Raw genomic sequence first — 14291 nt, forward strand, 5'->3', positions numbered from 1 at the left:
GCTCAGCACCAGCTCCCAGCTGGAGGCTGAGCACTGGGGTTTGGCTGGGGTGACAAGAGGGCACGTGGTGCTGATGGGCATCAGGTACGTAAGGGAAGTACTGGAAACATGCTCGGCCAAATTCACCAGGCACACTGGTGAAATCATTCAATAGTGACTTATTAATCTATGAAGCTCTGGAAGCAAAATGCAGTGACTAAAAGGTGCTGGGCTCATCCAGAGATGACTTGGCCTATAGGTATAATACCTACCACCATTCCTTCACTTCTATAATCAGTCTGAGGAAGGAAATTAAAAGCAAACAAGGAGACACAACAGCAATATCTCTTCATCACAAAAGGAGAAGCAAGTGAGAGCAAGAGGCCACAATTTCACAGTTGTTTTTTCCTAGCCCTACTTCTCAAAGATGCCGTTTTGTCCCTCTTCATCCCCCTCTGCTCTGCCTGGTGCTGGCACAAGCATTTGCTCAGCTCTGCAGTGAGCCAGACCAGAGGAACTAATCCAGGCTGAAACTAATCTAGCAAAAATGAATTACAGCACAGGGGCAGGAATGCATGGCCACGGCAGTGGGAAGGGCAAAATCAGCTCCCTCCACAGAAGTACCCCCAGGGGTCATCTTGAACTGGCCATGATCGACAGCATCAGAGCCTGTATCTGTGAGAGCAGCTGCCATCATAGCAGCAAAAACACTTTGTGTGGCTATAGGCACACGGAGACTTTAAGCTCAGTGGCTCAAATGCTTGCTAGCAGTAGAGACAAGAAAGCACTGAGCTCAGCACATGCAGCACAGCCTGCTTGACGAGGTGGTTAAATATTCAAGCAGTTAGCTCTGTGCTGATGCAGCTACACAGTTAGTCGTGATTTAATGCCAGCTCTGGTGCATTTGCATCCATCATAGTCGCCACAGAGAATTAAACACTGCAAGTATAGGTCAAGAACTAGAGCTGGCCCCGTTTCTTCACATTCAAATTGATGCTCCAAATGCAAAAAACAGCAGGAATTTTAACATAGTTTTTCTCCCTTTCTGCCATTTGTAAATAGCCTTTAAGAACATTGAAATGAGCACTGCCTCCCCAAAATCAGTCACAAGAAATTATCTCTTTGTATCAGCCCTTGATCTCCCTCTCCAGGCGCCTCCGATTGAAAACAGCATTCATTTGTGGTATAACCGTGTTGGCTACCAAGGAGTTACAGCAGAGATGAGTTAGACCCACCCATAATTAAACTTTGCAGGAGGCAATACTTCATTCTCTGGTCTGCAGTCCTGCTGTGCTTGTGTCCAGCTCAGCTCTAAGCCACAGTATTGCTTTCACCAAAACCGGGACTGAACTCCTTGCTGGCAGAAACCAGGGCAAACTGGGGGCTGTTAATTAGTGCTGACTAGCAATGGTTTCTCAGGAACCATCATGTTGTCAAGGCAGATCCAAGCACAATGCTCTTCAGCCACTGGAATGCACTATCCCTCGTCTTGACATGCTTCCTGCACCCAGGAAATCCGAGGGGAACTGGCACCAAGCTGGGCTGGCTCCATACCAGCCGAAAATGCCCCGGAGCTACTATTCAGTTGCCCTGCTAAGGTGAATTTGAGACCCCTATATGCTCCTCTAGCCATCCAAGGTGACCTCTGCAAGGAAGATCACTGCAGCAAACTTCATCCTTGAAGGAAGAAAGAAAGGCAATCAGAAAAATGAACTTTCTGGTAATTAGTTTGCAACACAGTGAAAGTAAATGATAGCTAATCCTAAATTAAATGCCACAGAGTAGACAGGAATCAGAACAGTGAGAAAGATAGACAAACACATATACAAAGGTTTGCAGTTAACTCACAAGTGTACCAGGCTCTCTCTGCAGAGTTGCTGTGGAAGTAACAAACATTTATGCCATGCCAGGGGTGGATGGCATGTTCCTGAGATCTCAAAGGAGGGTTCGATTCTGCTATCAATTACACCACCAGAAACTTCAAGTAACTCCCTTTACATCTGTGAAAATTAGATCAAAACCAGGCCCAAGGTCCCTGGCTCCACAGAGCTTGCTGTGTACTGTTGACAGTTAAAATAATGAGCAAAGACATCAAACCTCAGGGAAAAAGGGAAAAATAAAGGTGACCAAACAGCAGGAAAAGGGGGTGGGGGAGAAGAGACACTCTTAGGCAAGCAATTATAGCTTCTCTTTCATGTTGCTTTCTTTATGCTTAGTGGAGACCAAGGGTGTTTTGCTTTTAAAAGCCAGGTGTAGCAGCAGGAATGGAGAGAATCTGAGCAGAGATTAATGGGAGTTTCAGAGACAAAAGGAATTAACTGACTTTCCTCCAAAAGCTTTTAATGATATTCAGTCCAGGCCAGTTTCCTGACTTCCCAGGGCTGATACCATTCTTTGGATGGCAGGAAAGCCTGTGGGTACTGTTCTATCCTGTCACACAGATGAGGTTCTTCTTAGACTAAAAGAGCACACAAAAGATACTATGCAAAGGGAATTGGCATTGCCAGAGCTTGTTCCTCAAAAAATATGCAAAGTCTGAAAAATAAACCTAGAGGTTGATCTGTACTTTCATTTTGAACAGAGCAGTCTCCCCTGGCAGGTATGTACTTTCCAGACCCCAACCAGCACAGATCTGTTCTGCCTATCAATAAAAATCAAAGAGCCTGCGTGCACTGATGACTCAGATACATGACAGAAATTTGGTGCAAAATTCACCTTGCATATGCACACTTATACACATTTCCATGCACACATGTGCATGTGTTCAAATTTAATTTTGGACAATACCTTAACACTTCAGGCTGAACAGAAAAATAGTCAAAATCAGAATCTGCCAATCGCTGATACTAACTTAGAAATGCAAAATATGCCTAATACCGTAACACCCAGGTTACAGTGCTGGGACTTCACTGGCTATCAGAAGTCATGCAGGAATGGTCGAGAAATCCTCTGAAATGCATAGAGTGTAGCCAGCGGGGAAGGCAGCCATTGGCTTTTGCTGGTAGCAAGGATGCTCTCCTTCTCGTCTGTTCTCATGCAACCCAGAGCTCGCTCTTGAGGGCTCTTTGTAAAGTGGCACTGCATAAATGCAAACACACTTTACCTCTCTGCACTACATAAATCAGCAGGAAGATGAAAAGCCCAGCTCCCTGCCTGCCCCTGCTCCTTGCCTGGGGCTCCTCGTCCTGGGGGGCCAGGACAGGCAAGGCTGAGCCCCTCAGCAGCTCCCGCACCCCACACTGAAAGGAGACCCTGCACATCTTCCCCCAGGCTGAGACCCCTGTTTGCTGGGACACTCCATGAGGGCCCCGGGAACTGGAAAAATGGTGCTTTTGGGGGTGTCATTGAAGAAAAATGAAGGCTGTTGGTGAATTTGTAATCAACTCTGAGCCTGCCGCATGAGGGGCGCTGCAGAATTCAGCGTCACTTCACCAATATGCTGACTAATAGCCTTGATTAAAATCCTAGGGCTCTTTCTGTTGCACACACGAGCATTAATTCCAGTTCTGTTAATTACCTGTGCCTAATGAAATGCCACTTGCAGCTTCAGCCCAGCCTGAAATTCTTTACCTCCCCTCTTAAAAATGGTGCTCTATACAAGCACCTGGCTGACCCATCTCTCTGGGATCCACAATCCTCTCTGCTCCTTTCCATTTCTATGTCACTGCTCATTGCAAGGAGGTTAGACTAGATGACCTTTAAAGCTCCCTTCCAACCCAAACTATTCTATGATGTTACGATTTCACTCGGGAGGTAGGATGATGCCTGTTATGGTGACTCTAGATCCACGGATGAAAGATGCAATATAAGGGCAAAAGATATGTGCTGCCTCCATGACCTGATTTTGTCCTTTTCCATTTATCAGATGTTGGGTTTTGTAGCTTATGGCTGTTTGGGCTTCTTTTGTAAGCACTGCATTTTTAAATGGGAACTCTTGACTGTGCTGCAGTGGCAGCTGCCATTTTGCATTCATGTGCAGAGAGCAAGCCAGCGAAGGAGCTGGAAGAATTCACATTACTTCTTTTTTCTTCTTGTTTTGCTGTTGCATTTAAATATAAAATAAAGGTCATCCTGACTGAAAGGATAGAAATGCTCTATGGAAACATATAATGAATGTGCTGGATGTAAAAAGGGCAAATGTCCTTTAAGCAAAAACACAGTTCGAATTATATTGGAAAAAAAAAAAAAAAAAAAGGAAAAAAGGGCGAAAAGCTTTTTTTGTCCTCAGACAGTTTCTTTTTGTGACTGGTGCAGGTCAAGGCTTGAGGAATTACTGAGCTCAGACAAGCTGCTGCAATTGCAGCAGAGGAGATACTTTCACCGCATGAGACCTGCTTTTAGGAAACAACAGAGCTGTAAAATTTGGAGTTAAAAATGCACGTAGTTTGACCTGTTCATGTGCTGCTCAAACCTAAAGTAATTAAGCACCTCCAGCATCTCTATAAGGCTTAGTCCTTTAGGGCTTATCCCTGTTTGAAGGCTCTGACACTTACAGAAAAGAAATTAAACAGAGCAAAAATGAAGTCAGTGGCAAATAAGAGTTTTCCAGTGCTCCTGAATCCCCAGTGCCTGTTGCCCCACTGGTACAGACAATATATAAGCCAACCTAAAGAATGATATGGCCATCTCATATTTTCTGCCAGATGAGCTCCACGGGCCGCTCACAGAAGGGGACACAACACACTGCTCCTGCCATAAGCAATCGACACCCCACAGCCCTCTGCCAGCAGCTCTTCTTTGCATCGCCAGGCATGGAAAACAAAGACCTTATCTGATGAGGTACGGTTCAAACCTAGACCATAAAACCAACAAAGCTCTGCTGGCAAAAGCCCAGGCTTGCAAGGCCTAAGCTGTTTGCAACGGGGTTTCCTTTCTTAGCCCACCCCATCCCATCCCCTCCAAAGACATTCCCAACTAAGCAGCAATTGCTTGTTGCGAATCAGAAAATGTTGGTGTGACACAAATTGTGGATATTGTAGCTCCATTGGGTGCAAACAGAGTGACATGTTGTTGCAGGCCAGGGGCCACTTCTAGGTTGTGAAATACATTTTAAAACCTGTTGTATATCTGCACTGAGTAGAAAAGCAAATGTGAAACCTGATCAGCCCAGCCAAGAATGACCCTGGAGTTTGGAGAAACCCATTACAAAACTTGTGAGAACAATCACTTCTAAGCACTATTATGCAAAATTGAGTTTTCACTCAACAAATTATGACAGCTTTTGCAAAAGGAGATGTATAAAGACAGGAGAAAGAAGGAAATTAAAATAAATGGGAGTTTCAGATCATAATAAGAGGCATGGAGGAAAAAAGATAAATCCCAACTGGAAAGAGATTTTGAAGAACGATAATAGTAACAGTTCAAGTCTCATCTCTGCTACCACTTTGGGGGTAAATAGTTTAAATCTGTCTTATCAGTTGCATATAATGTACCACTTTTTTCTCTGTTGGCGTATTCTGAGGATTAGTGTTTGTTAGATTCATTTTCCACAAATATAGTACAGTATCTATACACTCAGAATATAATCCAATTAATACAATCATGCATACACATAGCGAATGACTGGCGATTTCAAAACACACAGACTATGCAGCGTTGTTTGCCCCAGGCAATCCAAAAACTATGAGTTACAGTTCAAGCAGAAATAGGGGTAATTTTAAAATCTCAATTAAAAAAAAAATAAGTTTGGAAAACTGTCTTGAGGAGATTTTAATTTATGTTCTGCCTTTTGAAACTTCAGGATTCTTATTTTCCAGATTTTTGTACAGCCAAGAGGATTAACAGATGCTGCCAGAATCTGAGACTGAGAACTATGTCAGGAATTTGAAATAAATCATTAATCTCTGACAACTCTGGAAAAGGCTGAACTCAAGCGACATCTTCATTTATCTCATTTTAAATACACATCACTCCCAGACCTCCGACTGGGTTTGTGCTGACCCAGTAATCCCCCGTAGATGATTTCCCTAGCGAAAATGCAACACACATTGGACGCCAGTTTGCAGCAGTGACGTGCTGGGCAAGCACCAAGGTTGGGGTTACCACACCACCTCCCACCCCATCCCTCACAGCAACACTTGTTCGGGCAAAGAGAGAAGGGAAAAAAAAAAGGCAAAAAAGGCAACCACTCAGATTTCCTAAAACTGTTTTTCGGAAGGGAAAGAGGAAAAGGTACCTGTGGTTGCTGCCACAAGCCAGGATGCTCTCCTGCTGGGGCTCTGCCTCCCCGTGGGCTTTGTAATCCAAACAGTTTTTTAGCACACGGTAGGTTCAAGTTTGCAGGCACTGGCTGCAGGGTGGATGCTCAGCATGGTGCTTCAGCAGCGGCAGCCCTCTCCTCACGTGCCAGCACTGGCAGTTTGGGCAGGGCATCTCGCTGGGTGCAGGGGAAATGTGAAATCTGGAGCAGCCTGGAGGAAAGGTCACTCGTGGAAGCTTTCATCTTTTGAAGTTTTCAGCTTTTTGGCCCAAGGAGCAGGAGCGCGCTGCTAGCCAGGCTGTGTACAACACAATGGGAAGCCCATCAGATGGGGCCCAGCCCTGGTGCTGTGGTTCCCAAAAGGCTCATACTGAGTGCCAACGACCGGCTGAGGTCAGTGGGGCTATGAAAACACACAGCAGCAGAAAATCCCCTCCTCTGTGTTTCTTATGCTGCCCATTATATTCATAGAATCACAAGACCATCAGGTTTCAAGGGACCACAGGGATCATCTGGTCCCACCGTTCTTGGCAAAAGCGCGGTCTAGACAAGATGGCCCAGCACCCTGTCCAGCAAAAGTGTCCAATGTTGGGGAATCAACCACTTCCCTGGCTAGATTAGGACAATGGCTGATTGTCCTCATAGTAAAAAATTTCCCTCTTGTGTCCAATCCGAACATTATCCTCTGCTTTGAGACTGATCTGTTAATCACCCAGTTCTTACAAGCTCTGCTCCCACCTTCCACTGAATCAAAGTCAACATATACAATAAGCAACCAACCAAAAATATGTAGGGCCAGATCTCGACTGTACATGCCACTAGTTGGGGAACCAGTCTTCTCAGTGTCGGTGATCTGTGAGCAGCAGTGAGTCGGTATTTCTGGGGGTGTGGAGAATATGCAGCCTGCACTCGGAGTTGCTCACGCCAACACAAATTATGGTGTTACTACTTCCAGAACAGCTTGGGAGACAGTGCTCCTTCACCTCCATCCCTGCAAATAGTATTACCAGGAACATGTTACTCGGTGCTTCCTCCAGATTCGCTCAATGGAAGCAGTGCAAAACACACCTACTGAAACAGAGAAAATTTAAATTCTTCAGCAACCTTTCAAGCCCTTAACTCTGCATCTGTCTGAAAGCACGAAGATTCACTCCCCCACCTTTTTTTAAACTGCTCTTTTTTCTTTTTCTATTTTCTATTTTCCTTTCCTTTCCTTTCCTTTCCTTTCCTTTCCTTTCCTTTCCTTTCCTTTCCTTTCCTTTCCTTTCCTTTCCTTTCCTTTCCTTTCCTTTCCTTTCCTTTCCTTTCCTTTCCTTTCCTTTCCTTTCCTTTCCTTTCCTTTCCTTTCCTTTCCTTTCCTTTCCTTCCCTTCCCTTCCCTTCCCTTCCCCTTCCCTTCCCTTCCCTTCCCTTCCCTTCCCTTCCCTTCCCTTCTCTTCCCTCTCCTTCCCTCTCTCTTTTTCTCTTCTTTTTCCTCTTCTTTTATCTTTTTTTTTTTTTTTTTCCCTTTTTCCTCCTGCTGGCTACATGTTCCCCTATATCTCCATTTACTAAAGGCCCTATTTCCTCTTGAAGCAAGCTTTAGGAAACTACTACTGCTGCTACAGAACACTATAGAACATGCAGGTTCCTTCATCACTCCTCCTGAAGCTCCACGTCTTTTCCTCAAAAGAGCCACATCTGCAGAACCACATACAGTGTTCATCAACCCTTCACCATTTTAGCTACTATATCTGCCACTCTGCTGAAAGCCTCAGCTCTTGGCATCACCTGATAGCAAGAGCCCCTGTTTTGATTTAAAACTGAGATTTTTTTTCTAGCTAATCTCACTGTAGATTAATAAAAAACACTTGAAACACTTCAAAATGTTTCAAGATTAAAAAAACCCAAATGATAATGAAGAAAAGTTAAACAAATCTCAGGTGATTTGGGCATGGCTTCTGAATATCTGGGGCTGAGAGCAGAGCAGAAGAGCTGTCTGCACATTGACTCTGTATTATGGCAAGTGTTCCTGCAGGCCCCATGAGCCAGGGAGCTCAGCATCACGGCAATTAGAACAATTACAACTTTCTTGTGAAATCAAGAACTGAATAGAGGTACAAAGAGATTTAAATAGCATCCAATGAATCATGTGAGAAAGGCAGAGCCAAGCTGAGAAACATCCTCTCTCTTCTTGGCTCCCAGCCTAGGGGCTCAATCTTAGCACAACAGTCTTTCACAGATTATCTAGCAGCAGAGCATATAAATCTCCTTTTATTTCAAAGCAGTATGTAATCAATACCCTAAATAAGACAAAAACTTGACTCTCTTTAGAAAATTGCTTTCTTGATAGAAGACAAGGAATAAATATTCCTAATATGTACCTACTTGCTTTTAAATAATAATGGCATCAGCTCAGTAATGTGAGGTGTCTCAATTAGAGCCCCATTGTGCTATGAGATGTACAAACAGGTGAAACTGCTTCAACCTTTTCTTGTGATAAATTCAAAAAATAAAGAACAGAACACGGGAAACATTAAAATGCTGAATGTGAAACCTCCTGTAGTTCTGTCAATTTAGAAAACCCCAGGAGAAAAAATGAAGCAAATTGCTGGGACAGGCAGTCCTTAATGAAAAAAAATAATAAAAAAATTAAAAGCACTGAAAATTGATTTTCCATTAATTCTTGTTTCATGGGCTGCAAGGATAAAAGGCAGCAGAGGCATCTGATTGGTGAGGTAACTCCCTTTTGATAATGCACGCACACACATGCACATATGCACACATACTCTTCCTACAATACTGTAGAGAAAATCACTTGGCTTTGATTTTCATAAGTAATCAAATGAGTCACATATAGACATAAATTAACATAATTAATACTGAAGAGCAATCCATTGCTTTAAATTTGCCCACTGGCACATGCACACACAGATATTTCAGTGTTTTTTTAATATAATTTTGCCAAAATAAAACTATCTCTCGGCCTTCAGCATCTGAGATAGGAATGAGACGTGGTTTGTGCCAGCAGCTTTCAACATTGTCAGATGGGGTTTCCTAGGTCACTTTAAAAGCAGGTTTGAAATATGACGATGGAATGATTTTACTGTTAATTACATAGAAGCAGACTAGATACTCTGACCCTTTTTATTTCAAAATGGCCTCAAGTTGCACCAGGGGAGGTTTAGATTGGATATTAGGAAAAAATTATTCACAGAAAGGATTGTCAGGCATTGGAACAGGCTGCCCAGGGAAGTGGCAGAGTCACTATCCCTGGAGGTGTCTAAAAGATGTGTAGATGAGGTTCTTAGGGACATGGTTTGGTGCCAGTGTTAGGTTAACGGTTGGACTTGATGATCTTGAGGGCCTCTTCCAGCCAAAATGATTCTATGATTCCACTGTCTCCAAGGATAGCTTTGCATCCCCACTATGTACAGTAAGAGACATACAGCCTTCAACATGGCTCCAAAGATCCTGGAGGTTTAAAATACAGCAGCAGCTCGAGGTTCAGCTATTAATATTGTGAGAACTGGTAGACATTTTTCCTCAGGAAAACAACTCTGCAAAAACCTGAGTTTCTGCTTAAGGAACACTTTCTACTAAACTTCTGTTTTCTATTGAAAAACTCCAGTGCACTAAATCCCATAGAGTACAGGTGTTAAATGCTGCTGCAGTGAACTTGGGGAACTATTTCCATGTGTTGCTCATGCTCTCGCCCCAGGGTCATGTCCTGCATCCCTCACAACCTTACATTAGGTGCCTGTCCAGGATGGGCTGTCTCCCCTTACCACAGGGGAGCCATTGGTTTGACCAGGCTAAAGACCAGAGTGGAAGCCTGAAGCATCTATTAACTATAAAACTCACAAAGTGCCCTGGCAGTGTTTCAGAAGCAATATATTTAGGTGTTAGGGAAAATACTTCATCAAAACCTCAAGATCTTCAAACAGGGAGACAAATCCCTCAATTTTTAGGTCCAATTACCATCATGAGACGCTCATGTGATAACAGTATCAGTGCCAGGTAAAAAGCAGATAGGAGGGCCTGCTCTTTGCCTGAGGGAAATTGTGATCTAAGTATTTCACCACTGTCTGCCAAAGTAATATGCAAAGGTATGGTAAGAAAGATGTAAGCAAATGCTTCCAATTTGTATATCTGAAGTATTATTACAAAGCGCTGACTCCTCTCATCCAGTGTCTCTCAGCTGCATAATTCTATGTAGAAAACAAGGTTAAGGAGTGTCTTCAGGGCCAGGAAAAGACTTACAGATCAACTGCAGATTTCACATTTAAAGTATGCTTGGTAAAAAAAAGAAAAATCTGCAGGCAAGGTTAGGAGCACTGGTGGAGAAATGAGTCAGAGGACAGCTTGGAAGAGCAGCATGCACACAGGAGCACATCAGTCAGGGGATAAAGGGGCTTGAGCATGAAGGGGTGAAACAGAGAGAACCATTCAAAGTGGGTGGCAGCATGGCTATAGAGAGGGAGATGAAAGAAGCACTGCTGTGGAAGAATAGGGCTATAGGTTCTAAGGAGATGGGTTAAGTTCTGGGTGGAAGATAGGTGCCTGGCCAAAGTTTCTACTACAAATGGTTTGGAACATGAGAGCAGGAGGAGCCAAAGGTGATCAAAGGACTTTTGGCATGAGGGTCTGGTTGGTGGAGAAGCAGGATGGTGAAGTACAGCCCCGTGGTTCCAAACCACATACCTTTGTGCAGGCCTTACTGCAAAACTACCTCCAGGTTTCCACACCGAGCTCAAGCAAGTTTGGCCTCTTCTCAGCCACCATCTGAGCTTCAGTTTTGACATTTGGGAGTTGCATTTGGATTGTAAGGTGACAGTAGCTCATCGCTGTATGCTCTCTGTTGCTGTAGTCCTTGCAATGCTGGCAAAACCACCAGAGTTTTTCCTTTCCCTCAAGGAACACTTAACGGTAACTCCCATGCCTTGCAATGGCTCTACAGTCAGAAAGTCTCCTGGGTTACAGGGATCAGACCTACAAATCCTCATACTCCTGTCCTCCTGGCAGCGACCTGGAAAAGCCATGTCCTGTCAGGTCTCCCATCCAAAGATTTTTCCACCAGCAGCACCCATGACAGACATGAACCACATGGCCAGGCATGGGAGAGCAGTGCTGCTGGGGCTCTGGGACAGCCAGCACCACAGGTCGATGGGTGGAAGGTTCAGGAAGACTCCTCTGCATTCCAGTGCTGAGATGTGCTGGGAGCACATCCAGCAGCTCTCACCTCACATCAAGGAAAGAGAGGAACTTGTAGCATCTTGGTTCACTAAGAGGCTCTTATAATTAAGAATTTAAGAGAGCCTCAGGTCTACCCTAGCAATGGAAAGGTCCAACTTTGTCATCAGATCTGGAAAGACTACAGCAGAACAGAAACTGGTATTTTACAGAGGTATCTCCTAACTCCTATGTCAATCCACATGTGGAGTTACATAGTTCAAAGGAGGAGAGTAAACACAGGCACCTTTGGAGAGCAACAAAATTACACCACCACCATGAAAAACCTTCCCCATGAGTGACTTGGTCCTTTCCTGCTCCTGGCCCTCCTCCCCAAGGAAAGAAGTGTCAAGCAGCTCTGTCAGAGCAACCAGACTGTATCACAGCTTTCTCTTCCATGGCTGAATTCAGGTCACGCCTCCATGATCATTAATCCTGGCTCTTTGCTCTCAGTACACATTTGATCTGGATCAGCCCAGGGCACATAATCACATTTAAGATGAATTAGCTAGAACACATGATATGGAGTTTATGCTGGCCTTACGCCAGCTGTGGGAGGATGGACGACACTCGATCCCGCATAAAACCTGCCAGTACAAAGTTATCCCAGTGCTGTTTTTGGAATAAACGTGAACCGGCAGAGCCACATCAGTCCCCTGGAACCAGCCCTGCGCACAGACTGGTTGCCACAGTTTTGATGCAGTTACTCTTAGTCAGAGACAGACTGACTAAGTCTGACTTAATTACAAAGTCATGGTAATCAGACTTAACTCTTAGTCAAATCACACTTCAGATCCTAAAGCAGAGCTGGCCCACGAGTTAGGAAGATCTAAATTTATCTAGACTGGGTGTAAACAAACACATGGTGCCTTCTTACCTTTGTCTCCTTCCTCACGAGGTCTGCTCAAGGCATATCCCACAGTTCTTCAGCTCTGCAGCAAACAAAGTCACGTTCTAACTCCTTCCTCTGCATTTTGGAAACAAATTGTCTTACCCTTTTGGGTGCATAAAAGAAAATTAAGATACTAGAAGACCATCTCTTGACACACAGGTGATCTAACCTGTGACTTTACTGTTGAATTTCTTCACCATCAAACTAAATATGGGAGAAGGAAGAGGCACGATGAGAGATCTCTTGTCCAGTGTTTACTATTTTATTGCACAAAACCAGTCACTGTCAGTTGCTATCTCTGCTTGAAAACGTGCTCCCAAAACATCTGCTGTGCATGTCAGCGATAACCATTTTAAAATATCATATATTGTATGACTTTAATTGAGCTCAGCATAGTAGTTAGCTCAAGTATAGAAAACTGGCGACTGTTCAAAGTAGAGCGTGTATATAGACAGCCGATGCAATGCACTGTTTTCCTGCTCATGTCTGGGTGACAATATCTACACACACCATTCCAACCTGGGCTTGCAACCAAATGTTTTCCTGTGCAGATTAAAAATAGAAGTTTTCTGAAGCAACCATTGCATGTTTTCTTTTACTAGATGCAGTTAAATTGTACTCAAACTTCTTGGATTGGATCCCTAACAGATAATTAGGAGGAAAAGCATAAAGTTTTAGAAAATAAAAGCTGTAGGTGCCTCACATGGTGATGCTCACAGAAGTGAGAAGGTTTGAGCAGGGCCCTGAACAGCCATTCTGCCGTTCTCCTTATGGCACTGAAGGGAACAAATGGAAAAGAAAATCGGAGAGACAATCTGGCTCACCTCCTGGCTCACCTCCTGGCTCACTTTCCCTTGTCCTTTGCCGTAGTTTCCTTTTCCCTAGTAGGACAGATCATTTCTCTCCTCCGTCTTCAACCACAAAATTCTTTGATTTCTAAGGTATGATAACATTTCATTATTCCTCCCAGTTGTAAAAGAAAGCTTTCAAGGACCTTGGTGAAACATCTTCTGTTCTAGCCTAGCTGATTCATGAGATAATCTGTTCTTAATATATACAGTCCTAAGCCTGTAGTGCTTAAGTTTTAGATCAGTATAATAGTCATTCCTTGCTGTGACTCAGTGGAGGCTGCAAGAGATGGCAGAGGGGAAAAACAGAAAAGTATTTTTATAGCAGGTTACTTTCATTAGAAAATAGTGTGTTGTATAAAAACAGTCTTATTGAATTGAGGTGTTCAAAGCAATTCCTGCAGAGTAAGATTATAGTGAGCAGAGTGCAGGTGAGAAGGTCAGAACTGCAAACTAAATGCAATTTATTCCAGTGGTGCAGAAACCTAGGAATGTACTCCAAGGTAATCATAAACATGTGTGATATAAGTATCTCACATGTATAGATGTACAACCCACTTCACCATTCTTGAACTGTACTCAAAGGCAATAACAACAACAAATACAGTAAAAAGTACAAACTTTCAGTTTCCTCACAAAATCATGTGTAATAGATAACTTTTGGCACAAGTGATGATAATAACTACATGGCTAAGAAGACTAACCTCATCATACATATAAATAAAAAATTACTGAAAAAAAAGGAAGGGTGCAGAAAAAAGGATGTGTTTGGGTGTGTCCATTTGAATCCATAGTAAAGCCCGAGACACAAAGGAGATCAGCTTGAAAATAAAACCCAGGTGGCACATTAAGCATACATAGGTAAAACAACACCACAATGCAGTGGAAGTAAATCAGTATAGGGATTAAAGCCTATGCAAACATAAGGCATCTGTAAGCTACCCAGAGGAAACAATGTCTGAGATCACACTGAAATTTTAGCTGTTTGGACTCATGGAAGCCAGGTGAACCATTTCTGCAGAAAGGATGGTCTCACATTCACTAAAGACCGAGCTCTCACTGTTCAGGTGCTACCTGCTCCAAGCTGATCTTGGATTAACGCTGTCTGCTACAAATGTGGGCAAGGGAACATGCAATGAGGGAGTCTCATTAAGAGCAGAGTT

General features: G+C 43.6%; 1 protein-coding gene across 3 annotated transcripts in view; it reads right to left on the reverse strand.

Moving 5' to 3' along the window:
- Positions 1-14291, reverse strand: part of NHS (NHS actin remodeling regulator) — a 262102-nt gene that overhangs the window by 156553 nt on the left and 91258 nt on the right. The gene's annotated exons all lie outside the window — the stretch shown is intronic.

Source organism: Columba livia, chromosome 1, assembly GCF_036013475.1.
Source record: "Columba livia isolate bColLiv1 breed racing homer chromosome 1, bColLiv1.pat.W.v2, whole genome shotgun sequence".
NCBI classification, from domain to species: domain Eukaryota; kingdom Metazoa; phylum Chordata; class Aves; order Columbiformes; family Columbidae; genus Columba; species Columba livia.